The 13312-nt window shown below is 39.3% G+C and overlaps 1 protein-coding gene across 1 annotated transcript in view; it reads left to right on the top strand.

Moving 5' to 3' along the window:
* Positions 1 to 473: 473 nt before the first annotated feature.
* ZNF385C (zinc finger protein 385C) overlaps positions 474 to 13312 on the top strand; it is a 245946-nt gene continuing 233107 nt past the window's right edge. The window contains exon 1 of the mRNA XM_075176927.1: positions 474 to 589. The gene's annotated coding sequence lies outside the window, so the exon portion shown is untranslated. The remainder of the gene's footprint in view (positions 590 to 13312) is intronic.

The following is a 13312-nucleotide window of genomic DNA, read 5'->3' on the forward strand; positions in this document are numbered from 1 at the left end:
TCACCAATTTGGCCTCTGATTGAGCATATTGGTGTCGGGCATGGGGGCTGATGTATCAAAGTGTGAAAAGCCCTATTACTGGCAAAAGCTTTCAGTCAGCACCTATGTGCAAACACTGGCCTGGCCAAGCAAAGTTAACACTTTGTGCTCTGGACCGATATTGCAGCAATAAGTGCAGACTGAGTGTTTCCTGTAATCCCCTCTTCAGTATCTCTTTTTTGCACTTAAAAAATTGTCTCAATGACAAAAGGTATCTAAAAAAAAGTGACCATTACTTAATCCGGCATGACTTTCTAGCAGATGGAGAGACATGGGTCACCCAACCCATAGTGCCAATGATGAGGTGGGAAAACTGTTATCTGAATTGCTGGAATGGGGCCTTCCGGTCAAGGGGTTTTGCATCATTTGGCGCACTATGCATAAAATATACTTCAATTTAAATATCACCTCCTCTGCTCCCTAGGCTGCCACGGTGACTGAAGGAGACATCACTCAATGATCATTTCGGTGTGAAAATTGTCACTGCTAACCAACAATTACTGTAAAAAAAAAAACTCCTTTCTGACTTATGGAACTCTCTGGATAACAGGTTTGTGAATAATAGACCCTTTACCTGTGTATTTGCTTTACATAATGTACAGGCAGGATGAAGGAGCCCTGGTTACCATTATCCTTTCCATTCAGTCTGTACTGGAAAAGTGTGCAGCAATTTTTTCCATGCTCAGCCCTGTATTAGCAGTAGTCCTTTTCATGCTGAGGCACAGTGTGTATAGTAAGCCCATTCTAAGTTGGATGAAAGCAGTGTATTCCCAGAAATAGATTCCATGCAGAAGCACAGTAAGTTGTGTACCTTGCTGCAGCAAAACATTGAGCTTTCTTAGTCCAGTCTTATGACATAGTTTCCAACAGTCTCAGGCGTCAAGAGCCTCTTCCAATACATTTTCTTTTCTATTTTATTTGCTCTGTATAGTTGACATACTGCTTATTCAATTTTATTATGATGCACACAATCTCAAATTGAAAGGGGCGTATTGTCCCATCTTGTGTGCATAACTACTGTTAGAAATCTACGCATCTGTCCAAGAGCAATGTATCTCTGGTATTGGTTTTGTTAGCATTATTAGCTTACGCACAGTAGAGACAGCCGTTTTGTAAACTCAACCTATATTCATGAGAATGCAACCTATCAGTTCACTAGGAACCAGTGGCCTATGTAAGGAACTTTGGGTCCTAGGCATTGCTATCTGGAGATGGTGATAACAGAAAAGGTATTGTAGTGGTAAAAATTGGAAAAATTCTGTTTTTATTTTTTTTTAATATATAACCAAAAGACACTGTGTAAACATGTAATGTAAAAATTAAGTGAGTCCCTCTTTAAAATGCAGGTAACTCCTGTGAACAAAACCTTATACTATTATTTAGTGTCCATTCTGTAACCCAATGCCAACACGGACTAAAGCTATATAAAATAAACAAGAAAACATTAGGATGCAATCTTTGTTTTAAAAACTAAAACTTGCATATTTTAGGATTAAAAACTGTTTTATTTAAAGGATATTTCTCTGTGTATATAGGAAAATGCCTGTTTTTCCTTTTCAGCAGGTCTGACATTTCAGTTGAACAAACAGGTTTTGTGTTATTTTCCATTAGCTCCATTTTATTAGTACATTTAACAAAAATAGAATCAGAATAAGAGTGCAAAGTCTTACTGCATCTGTTGGTGAATTACAGTGTATAAAAGGGGCCATCCCCTCCTCCTTCTTACAACAGCCTAAGGCGTTGGATATACTATGCGGTATTTTGGTATAGAATTTGCAGAACATGGCTCCCAACATTTAAAAATCAAAAATCTGGACAAAGTTTACCCCGGTGTTGGTTATCCCAAGCCATAGTCTGTCCATGAAAGCTATACGCACACTCCTCATGGGTATGACCATATTCCAGTAGGTCACACCTATCTTAATATCTGAAAATTTTGACTGCCATCACAGAAAAAGGACTCTTTTGGAGTATTTTAGAATGTATACAGAAAATCCATTCATTATTGTGTGCCAGCAAAAGAAGGAGTATTAAAGGGCTTTTCCACGTTTTGCATGGTTTATACAAGCCTATACCAGAATATCAATGGACTTCCCAAGTTTGCTCCACACAGTCTATACTAGTGTATATAGTCTATACTATAATAAACTAGTATAGGAATGTCAACATGGTATGTTGTTTGTGCCGTACTCTGTTTTCTGTTGCGTAGAATGCTACATGTTTGTTGCTAAAGCTAATTACACGTCAGATATATTCAAAATATGGTAGTTTAGCTTAATGTGTGTGAAGGTTTACCTTAACATAGTAATGTATCTCTTTAAACATTTTTCAAAAGTTGCTAGACTACGAATCCTACTTGCACATCATTTTACTTACACGCGAATAGAAAATGTGAAATAAAAATACTGATTTATAAAAAAAAGAGGATCCTTTGCAATACAGCAGCATTTTAAACTACTCATGGACATACTGCAAAGTACTATACAAGTATGGAAAATATTTCCTTGTGCATGATGTATTATAACTGCAGGATTTTCTGGATTGTTGATTATTAGTTTGGATCCTGTGGCAGCAGAGGGGTTAAAACGGGGGTTTAAAATAGATCCTGGCTTGTGTCACACTTCCCTGAGTAAGGCAAGCAGGCGAGGAATGGATCAGCACAGAGGCCTTGTGTGAGAAAACTGTTTATACTCTGAGCCCAGCACTCTGCAGCACAGAGCATCTTTTATACACAACAGCCAAACTTACTGGGATTTTAGGCAGGTTAGCAATCACAACCCCAGTCCAGAAAATGGCAGTATACAGTGGCTCTTTGTCATCTTTCTGCACCCCTCCCCTCTGAAATCTTTGATGGTAGTGCTCAAGAAAGAACAAGAACACTTCTGCATCCAATGTCAACTGCACATTTTCCATGTTTACATGTTCTCAGTTTAAATACTTAATTCAGCAATTCCCCACCTCTAAGGAATTCCGATAATGAAAGTCAAACAACATTTGTGTACAGGCTTACTGCATTATGCATATCTAAGGATAGGACCTGGGTTGGTGTCTCCTTATTGTTACAGGACCATCAGGGTTGTGCAGCATTGGAGAATTAATATTTGCCATTTGAGCACCTATGCAATGTGCTGCCCTCCAATGACCCAGAACACTGTACTTACTGTACTTTTGTATCCTTAATGCACAGGCCTTGGATGTCACCAGTAGTCATTTGATTTCATAAGGAGTTTCTCTGTGGCCCAATTTCCACAAAGAGGTCATATATATTAGAGCACACTCTTTAGGCACAATACTCTCTTCTGGGCTGGGTATCTCATGGCCATGCAATGGGAGAGCTGCTATGTGTTGAAAAAGCCCTCCCAGGAGAGATCATAGTGCATAAAGAGTATTAAACAGCCTCTTCTGGGGAAATGGGGGACATGCGTACCACATTCTTAAAATCACTTTTTTGATTTATCGAAGCATTCAGAACATGACACACGAGTATATTACATGTTACATGATACAAGCAGAAACAGTTTAGCCAGTAAAACCAGTGCTTGATGAAAATATCAATAGTGCTGGACACAATTTTAGCAGTTTTTTTCCAAGAATTGCCATATAGTAATACTTGCTGCATTTCCCCAAAGCGTAAAGTGATAGACTTCCATGCTGTCTTGAAAGCCTGCATCCCTAACACAGGGAATGTATAGAGATGTAAGGGTTTGAGCTTGTAACAATGTATCAACATAAGCCATGGCCATCTTATGGATATTAAGGGGCATATTCAATTCTTTAGAAGTCCCGCGGCGTTAAAACTAGTTCAGTTAATACGGTAAAATCTAGATGGATTTCAGCTCGCGGCTCAGGGAGCTGCGAGCTGAAATCCAGCGAGTAAATTACTGTATTAACTGTTTTTTCCGCGCACCATTACCGTAATAACAGTAATCGTGCGCAGACCACGGGATTTTCGGCGTTTCCGCCGACAATTGAATACGCCCCTAAGAGGGTTATAAACGGTCTTTCTGGGTATTTCCTGATCATGTAAATGAAGGAATGCTTGCAAACTTATTTTGGGCACAAAGCCTTGTTCCATAGATTTGAGTAGGTTACTGTGAGTTCATATTGGGGTTGTCCTCAACAAGCCTGGGACATCAATACTACCATCTAATGCTCTGGATATATATTTGTCTGTAAGATTTATACCCGCAGGTTTCACCTGACTGGTAAATACTAATGGCTGCACATGGTGGTTTTATTTCTCTCCGGTTCAGATATTTTGGAGGAATTAGCTAAATTTACTGTGGGAGCATGTATTAAGGCATTTTCACAGCACTGAATATTAAAACTAATGAGCTACTAAAGCTTGTTGAAACAACTATACTAACATGCATGTTTATAATCCAGAAAAACATTAGTAATCATACTCCATAATTTAAAGGACTTGTTGCTAAGGGAATATGTTTTGCTAACTGTTCTATTTGTAAGTGATTACATGTTATTACATCTTTGTTCAAGTATTGATACATTGTTTATTATATTGTGTGTTTTTTACTTTGTTATAATAAAAATCTATTTACAATGTAATTCTCCATTTCTCCTTTTCTTTGGTTGATTCCTGTTAATCTATTGTGGGGATCCAGTACTCCCTTATTTTTGGAGCTGCAGGAGCACACTGCTAAATACGGCATTTTTAGAATTATTTTAAATAGTGGTAATTATTAGCATCTAATAGTTTACTTGTTTGTTGTTCAGGGTCAGATTGGGACTAAAAAATCAATCCTGGCATTTAAAGCATACAGGCCCACCTCTGTTCCCGAATAATAATAATAATAATAATAATAATAATAATAATAATAATTAATTACAGTACTTTTTGCAAAGCTCATTGTATCGTTATCAGAGACTCTATGAAAACTTGTTGCTGTCAAACAGAAGTGTGCTTGAAGAACAGCCCCCTTGCACCTTCTGTGGTTCTCTAGTCTATGTGGAACAACAAGTCCCAGCATGCCCCACAATAGGCAGGCAGGTATACTGAGACGTCTAGTTCCACAGCAGCTGGAGAGCTACAGGGTGTTGGGATATGTTACTATAGTCCTCAGTGGATCAGCTGGCTCCTATCTGTTACCTGCCCTGCACTGGCCTTCTCCCGCTATCCCTGCCGTGGTCACTATGGAAACGAAGGCTGTTATACGGTGTCCCATGAGATACAAATGTATTAATGTGCAGCTTGACTCTCTGTTTGCAGCATAGTATCAGACAATTGTATGTACAGGACCACCAAGAGAGATTTGAGGCCCAGGTACAGGGAACTTTTGGTGCCCTCATTCATAGACGAGTAGGAAACGAACGGTGTGCCGCAAATTATGTGACCACAGTGTGTTGTGGACATGGTCAACATGAAGCGTTGATACATATATTATAATAAAACATTTCATTTATCACGACCTCCCCAGTAACATCACGCCCACCCCTCTTTAGGCACATTATGACACCCCAAGCCCACTATAAATTGTCTGTGCTTCTGGTGCTGCAGACATCCATCAGGGTGGGAACTTCATGTAGAGTGAGCAGGGAAACTCTTAGTCTCATGAGATTTCCAAATCTTGTGAGACTTGGAGCTCCTCGGCTTGTTCTGCAGCCTGTGTCCTGCCCGATGAATGGGAGAATTTATCAGTTCTATTCCCCTAACCAGAGCTGGATTAAGGCTCGGGTGGGGGGACCCTATTATGTAACATGGTTATCATTTTAGACAAATGTTAGAGTAATACAGAGGCAATACTGTGTGCAATACAGTTAGGTGTACGCAGCTCTGCCTTTACGATCAGTACACTGTGAAGCAGGATATACCTCCAAACTGTCCTTGTTGTTGGACCAAACCCTGACAAAGCAAGACAGTCACCCAAATGCGAGACTGCCCCACCAGATTCAGGGCAGTTGGCAGACAGTCCTGCTCTCTCCTACCTGTTCTTGTCGCTTTCACCACCTGTGGCTGCTGGTCTTTAGTTGCTGCTTGTTTCGATCCTGGAATGTTAGGGGCCCCATTTGGGAAAAAATATGGTTACATAAAATTCAGAAAACTCCAGTCACTTCTGGCATTAAATCAATAGCAGCAATGTTTAATAATTAGGCCTCCCTCCAGCCCAACAATTAAAATAATAGTATTAACATTTGACAAATATTTCTATTGCCCTCTAAAAGCCCCAACATTATTCCTATTTAATAAATAAACCTATGTCCCTCCCTCCAAATGGCCCCAACAATAAATTAAATGGCATTTACATTTAATAAATATAACTATTTCCCACAACCATTAATTAGTTCATATTCACATTTAATAAATAGCCCTCCTCCCCAAACTCAGACCCATATTCAGTTAGTAGTCCCAAACCACCCCAGCATTAAATTAAAGGTTCAATCACCCCACACTATTAAATTAAATTGCCACACCAATAAATTAAATTGCCCCACCATCACCCCACAAATAAAATAGCACCCATTAAATAACTAGCTCCCACCTATACTTCACCATTAAATTAATAGCATACCTCCCACATTATGTTAATACTCCCCCTTCCCTCACACATCCCTCATGTCTGAGTGCGTGCCCTCCATTCATACTAAGACACTATCAAGTCCCCAAATCATATTATGCCATACAATAGTGCCCCCAGTTCTAGAAAGGAATGTTAAAAAGTCATTAAAAAGACATTGCTCAGGAATAAATATATGAACATACCTAATTATGGCGTCTAACTTGTGTTAGGAGGGAGACTCAGATGAGAAAGGCAGTCGGTCAGGCTTCAGAAATTCACGCACCCATGGGGAGCAGGTGACAGAAGGAAGGAGGCAGTGAGAATAAGGAAGGAAGAGGGGGATACGAAGCAGCCATGGGCTGGTCTGTGTAGCACCTGTAGTAAGGTGGCTGGTTCCTCGGGAGGAGCCAGCCACCAGGAAGCCAGACAATGTCGGGGCCGGCCCTAGCCTATTAGGCTGCACAGACTGCTGGCATGGAAAGATTCCAGAAGAATGTAAACGCTGGTCCCTCCACCCATCTAGTCCCATGCCCTTCTGGCATTTGCCAGATGGCCAGTCCAGCCCTCAGCATACAATAACAATGTTGTTGTATGCATTACTGTCTGTTGGGGTGGAGGAGGAGTCTGGTGTCGGGAATCCTGCATTTATATGCAGGACTCAGTTGTATTTGCCACGCTGTGAACAGAAAGATACAGATTGCAATTTCACTGAGATGCAATCAGGCGATCCCTGTCATCAAAGAGGCGGGGATTTGAACTTCCAAACAGTATTTAAACTTGCTCTGCTTGCAATTCCCTGCCAGAGTTTCAGCTCCTGAGCATGTGTCCTGATTACTACTTGACTCCTGATTTTTGACCCGGCTTGTTCCTATTTGACCTCGACAGGTCTGACCACTCTGCCTTTTGTGCTGCTACCTGTAGTGCTCAGGTCAGTTCAGTGGGCTGCGACCTGGTTTCTGCATGTAGCCAATCCACCCCCCTTTCCGGCAGGCTCTGATGAATACTGGGAGTAACTTAGACTCCTCCCCACAGCTTTCTGTCTGTGTCATTCCTAGCTGGTGTGTACTGTACACAACTCTGGACCTGATATCGGGGCATGCATGCATGGTTGTAATAATCAGTATCATGAGACCAGTTGCACTGTTCCTTCCCCTCATCCCTGTCACCTCTTCTCTGTTTTGGAACAGAGCTGTGTTATCTGTAAAAATTCAGTATTATATGACCCCACCAGTGCCAGAGCTCTATGCATGACACTACATAGAGACTATAGTGCCTTCTGCAATCATTTGACCTCAGAAAACTTGGTGACAGGACTTTCTTACTATTCAGTTTTTGCCCCTTATCCCTATCTGTGCCAAATATTTTATTGTCCTAAACTTCAGTATTACTTTGTGAAATAAATACCTGTTTTGTACAAGTCATTGGACAATGAAATTTTGTTTCTCTATAATATATAGTGTCTTTTGAAGTATTCAGACTCTTGACCCAATTCTGTCGTTAACTGAATAACAGATTCTGCACTGAAATTTTGTTCTGTGACATTTTTACTTCAGAGAACTAAAACTCGAAATTATTGTGTGACCTTGATTTTTATATTTCAAAAATATCTTAAGAAAAAACTGAAATATGCTGTGTGTAAGTATTGAATCGCCAGACTTTTATATTTTATAGAGCAAACTTTTGCAGCAATAACAGCTTGAAGTATTTTGGGCTAAGTATGTACCAGCTTTGCACACTGCTCAGGAGTAATTGTGGCATTTATTATTCTCGGTACATTTTCTGCAGGTTAGTTGGATGATGCTTGAGAACTCCATTTTTTCAAATAGTTCCACAGATTCTCAATTAGATTGAGATGAGGGCTTTGACTCTGCCATTGTAGGACACAGTTCTTGAGCCACTCCAGTATTAATTTGGTGCTCTGTTTGAGATCATTGTCCTGCTGAAAGATGGGTTTTCGACTAAGCTTCAGGTTTTTTTTGGCCGACTAAAACAGGTTCTCTTACATAATTTCCCTGTATTTTGCACCAGGCCTCCAGGCTCTGCTAATGAAAATTGCCCAAAGTATACCACCACCATACTTCATTGTAGCTATGGTGTTTTTTGAGGTGTGGGAAGTGTTAATTTGGACGACATATTTATTTGGCCAGAAATTTCTATCTTGATCTCATCTGACCTACTGGGTCACTCTGATGCTCTTTGAAAGATGTGCTTTTACACGATTCATTTTGAGCAATTTCGTTTCACCCTTCCCCGCATGCCAGGGGTATGCAGAGCTCTTGATATGGCTGACTATTCCAAAATGATTAGTGGCCTCTTCTCTCTCCAGTCTTCTTATTGGTGCAGAGAACATGGAAGGACAATCTTTTCTAGACAGCACCTGCCTGGTATTATGGTGCTTCTGCTTACTGATACTTGCACCAAGCATGCCCATTGGGACGTCCAAACACATGGATTATTGTTTTGTGCTGTTCTCCAAGGTTATGCATTTGTATTTCATCTTCAACTTGGGGATGCGTTTTAGTCTTCACTTTCACAGCAGTCCTTCAGATTCACAACCTAAATAATGGTCCTTAACTATGGGCCATTTATCTAGAAAATGTAGCAGTTATTTTAATGATTCTTCAGCAGAGGCCAGTTAAGGCAATTGTGTATTCTTTTGGAAATTGTACTTTACCTATGTAAACTTTTTGTATATTACAATTATCAGAGACATAGGCTTTATTTTCAGTAAATGAGATGCAATTACTTCAGGCTTTCTTTATACATTAATCAGTATGTCTAGTCTAAGGAGTTTATGCAACTGTAATCCTCTTATGTGTGCCTATGATGCTGCTTCAGTTAAGATGTGTAAAAGATTGCTGTACTGAAATTCGTTTTTTTGCAATTATTTGTTTTATTTTAATATCAAAATAAACATAAATAACTATTGAAAAAAGCAATAGCATGCAACACAGAAAAATATATAACCAGTAACAATGCAACAAGAGAGACAGGAATACAAGGCAAAAATAAATACAATTGCATGTCAATAGTGAAATCAATAAAAATGACTGAAGTTAAGTGCATGATAACTGGTAAACTGGTAACACGGTAAGGAAAATCCTAAAACTAGTAAGTGCATTTAACTTGCCAATTTACTGATCCCAGTTTGGGAGCCCAACAAATGTATGTCAATTGCAACTGTTTATGTAACTATGTTATTCCCACGGTAGGGGACTAATTTTTTGGAGACAAATGTATTTAATGAAATTATCATGGTAAAAATTGGCCTGGGAATTTTTATGGTAATATAATAAAAGCACTTGTAAATTCTTGTACTGCTATTTCTTGAGTACCTCCAAGCTACAGTCTGGTTTGAACATAAGCGGTTTATAGAATATGTAAATAATTTTAGAGGGATATGTTGTATTTTTTTGGTAATACAGGGTTTTTCTGTGTAAATGCTCTTATTGTATGCTTCACTGTCTGGTCAGCTAGCCTTTCCATGGATCGATGCATGGTTAACATAGGATAACTTCCTTTAGCCAGCATTCAGTTGTGATTCGCCCTTTCCAGTTCTGTCTGACATTAGTCATGCACTTACTGCACTTAATGCATATGGAAAAAGGCAATAACATTGCCCGTCTTCCAACATACCTGAAAACTTTAGCTCACAATGTTTAGTTCCCCATATTTAAGACAATACTTGCAACGAAATTACAGGAATAGGGGTTATAGGTTCCTATAAATGGTTTTATATTATCTTGGACCTAAAAGTAAGTAGTGTGATGGAATTTTAGTTTGTTGTAATTGTCAGGTCTTTATTCAATAAAAAACTGTGGGGGCCCTGATCACATACAGTAGTGTAAATGGCCTTTGCATTTGTCCCTTACTACTACATAGAACTCAAAGACAGACAGCAGCTACACCTTTTATGTGCTCCTAAACTTCTAGAGAAAGAACAAAGCAGCGTGATGAAACTTAGTTCTGGAGTTAATATGACCTAAATATAGATAGACGTGTGCTCTGCCAGAATAAATGGGTTGCTGCCCTGTAGAGAAACAAGGAAATTGTTGCTGGGTTTGGGGACTTCACCATAAAAAACTGCACATTACTAAGAACAAAAAATGCTTTGTTATTAAAGTAAGGATTTTTTTATTTTTTAAATAGTTATTTTTTTTCTACTTTGTACAGTTTCTTTGTTTAACTTAACTTTATTAAATTTTTTACAAACTGATTAATTCTGTTTTTTTTTTTTAACAAAGTATTTCACAGATAGAACCCTTAACAGGGAGGGGCCTAGGGATTTTCTTAGGGGTGGCGGGGTGGGGTTAGCGTCCCTTTCTCTTTTCTGGCAGCGCAATATATACATCATATATATCCCTGTTGGCAGAGACCAGGCCGTGGATGCTGCCTGGTCGGCCAGGATTCACTGACTGACTCTTGGCCGACTGGGACATGTATAAAGAGAGGAGGGGGGGGGGGGAATGAACCACTACCCCTTGTAATTTCCACTCCACTTGCAGCAAATGTTTCTATTTATCAGCTGGATATCTTGGCTTTAAATCTATTTATAATCCTGCTGTAATGTCATACTTTACAACTTTTCAATGTTGGCCTTTGGGAGGTCCCGGATGGAGGTGAGCATGTGGAGGCAGGGGTAGGTGAATTATGTCTTTTTAGCCCCGCCCCCACAACGCAATTACTCGCACGTGGGGAAAGGGCCAAAAAGAGGTGATTCACAGAAAACTGCATCATGGAGGCTCCAAATCCTGCCCACTTCATAGTGGGCAGATGCAGGAAATTGCCCTACTCTTCCTGGAGTCCAGGAGACCTACCTGGATTTTGGGAGTCTCCCGGACATTCCAGGAGAGTGGGCAAGTATGTGTAATGTAGATGCTTTCAAAATATTTCCACTGGAAAGGGCAATTTCTGTTCCCATCCAAAATGACAGGTCTTACAGATTTAGGGACTAGTTGCTATAAACTAGGGTATGACATTGATAAGTAAATTGGGGGCATGTTCAGTTTTATTGCCTTTTTTTCTCATGGAAGCTTGGGAAGCTTATCACTTGCATGTGAGAGTCTATTTTCAAAGAATATCTATGCTTGCAAGGACTTCTCCTGACCAAGCTCCGTTTGTGCTTCCACAGCTCTCACATACCTGCTGTGAGATACAACCATCTTCAATTTGTGTACTTGCTGTTTCATACTCGTGTAGAGAAGTCACATGACCATTTACTTTATTAACAGAGCAGAAACTGGTATGAATACTAAGGCTAGTTACCCACTGGGTGCGTTTGTGTGCAAAATAGATGTTAAAATGTGTATATATAGAGTTGCGATATGCCTGTGGTTGATAGATCTTTCCCCATTTCTTTCATTAGCCTAGTCATTTAAGTAGTGCTCCCAGCGTTTATTAGAACCCATTGAAATGAATGAGTTAGAAGTAATGTAAAAAAAAAAAAAGCGTATTCTCCTAATATCCATTACCAGCTCCAGCCTTATACATCATGGACTGGTTCCCATTATAATAAGGGGAACAATGAACATGAGATCCCCCTGCTAAAGTGGAAACCAGAACCAGGCTGGATATGCTGGCCCAGTCACACTAGAGAAACCTTTCATGGTGTTGGATGAGAAAAAGTCTGAGCGCACTGTAAAACTGGTATGTGAAAATGTGCTATAATGAGTAGTTACCTCCAACTGTACCACATTTTCACATACCAGTTTTAGTGCGCTCAGACTTTTTCTCATCTAACACAATAAAATATTTTAACGAGAAAGCAAAGCTCATACTAAGTCCAAACCACACACGTACTGAAAAGGCAGCGCTGAGAGGACCCTACATCTAGTTACACTTGGGAAATTTGCAACATGGGGTCCTCTTGTCATAGCGAGAATCAGCATGAGTCTTAATAGAGCAGGGCTTAAGCCATTAATGGGCGGTTATTCTTATATTAGGCTTCTTAAAAGGACTACTAAACCTGAAATACAAGTTGCCCTATATAAAATAGCTATATATGTTACACATATTAGAACTGAATATATTTGAGATACAATTGTGTTCTTACGGGAAGATATTTTTTCCTGCGGAAAGTAGACTTCCCATCCGGAACCCTATTAAAGGACACGGAGACTGAGCCTCTTGCAGTATGAGATTGCCTATAAAATGCAAACACAGTGCTAAACATCTCAAGAAGAGTCATGATATGGGAACTTTTGTAAATGGACTGTATATTTTTAGTAAATCCTTTGTATAAATCTTCTTGTGTTTTTAGATAAAGCGGACCATTAATAAGAGTGTAAAGTGGGCATTTGCATAAACCTGTAGAATAAGCTTGGGAGAATATAAAAAAGGGTATAAGGTACAAAACTATTTATGGTGGGAAAAGTTATCTAGGGTCCAGATAATAAAATTAGAGGGTGACATTACAAATGGAAGGGGCAATGCTGCTATCGGCCCTTAATGTAGTTTTTAGTAAAATGAAAGTATTCATAAAAACAAGAAGCATAGAGAAATAGTTTTAATAATTTCCTACATCTCAACAATGTTTTGAAGTGACACACTGCTTCTCAGTACATTGCCAAAATTCATACAGTCCTTACATGATTATATATATATATATATATATATATATATATATATATATATATATATATACACACTGTGTTGTGTGATCCTTTGCATGTATCTGTTTCTGACAATTGGAGGTGTGGATAAAGATTTAGTTGAGTTCCAGAGTGTCAGATTCCCAGTAACAGAGTGAACTCCTGGTG

This window comes from Mixophyes fleayi, chromosome 6 (assembly GCF_038048845.1).
Source record: "Mixophyes fleayi isolate aMixFle1 chromosome 6, aMixFle1.hap1, whole genome shotgun sequence".
NCBI lineage: Eukaryota > Metazoa > Chordata > Amphibia > Anura > Limnodynastidae > Mixophyes > Mixophyes fleayi.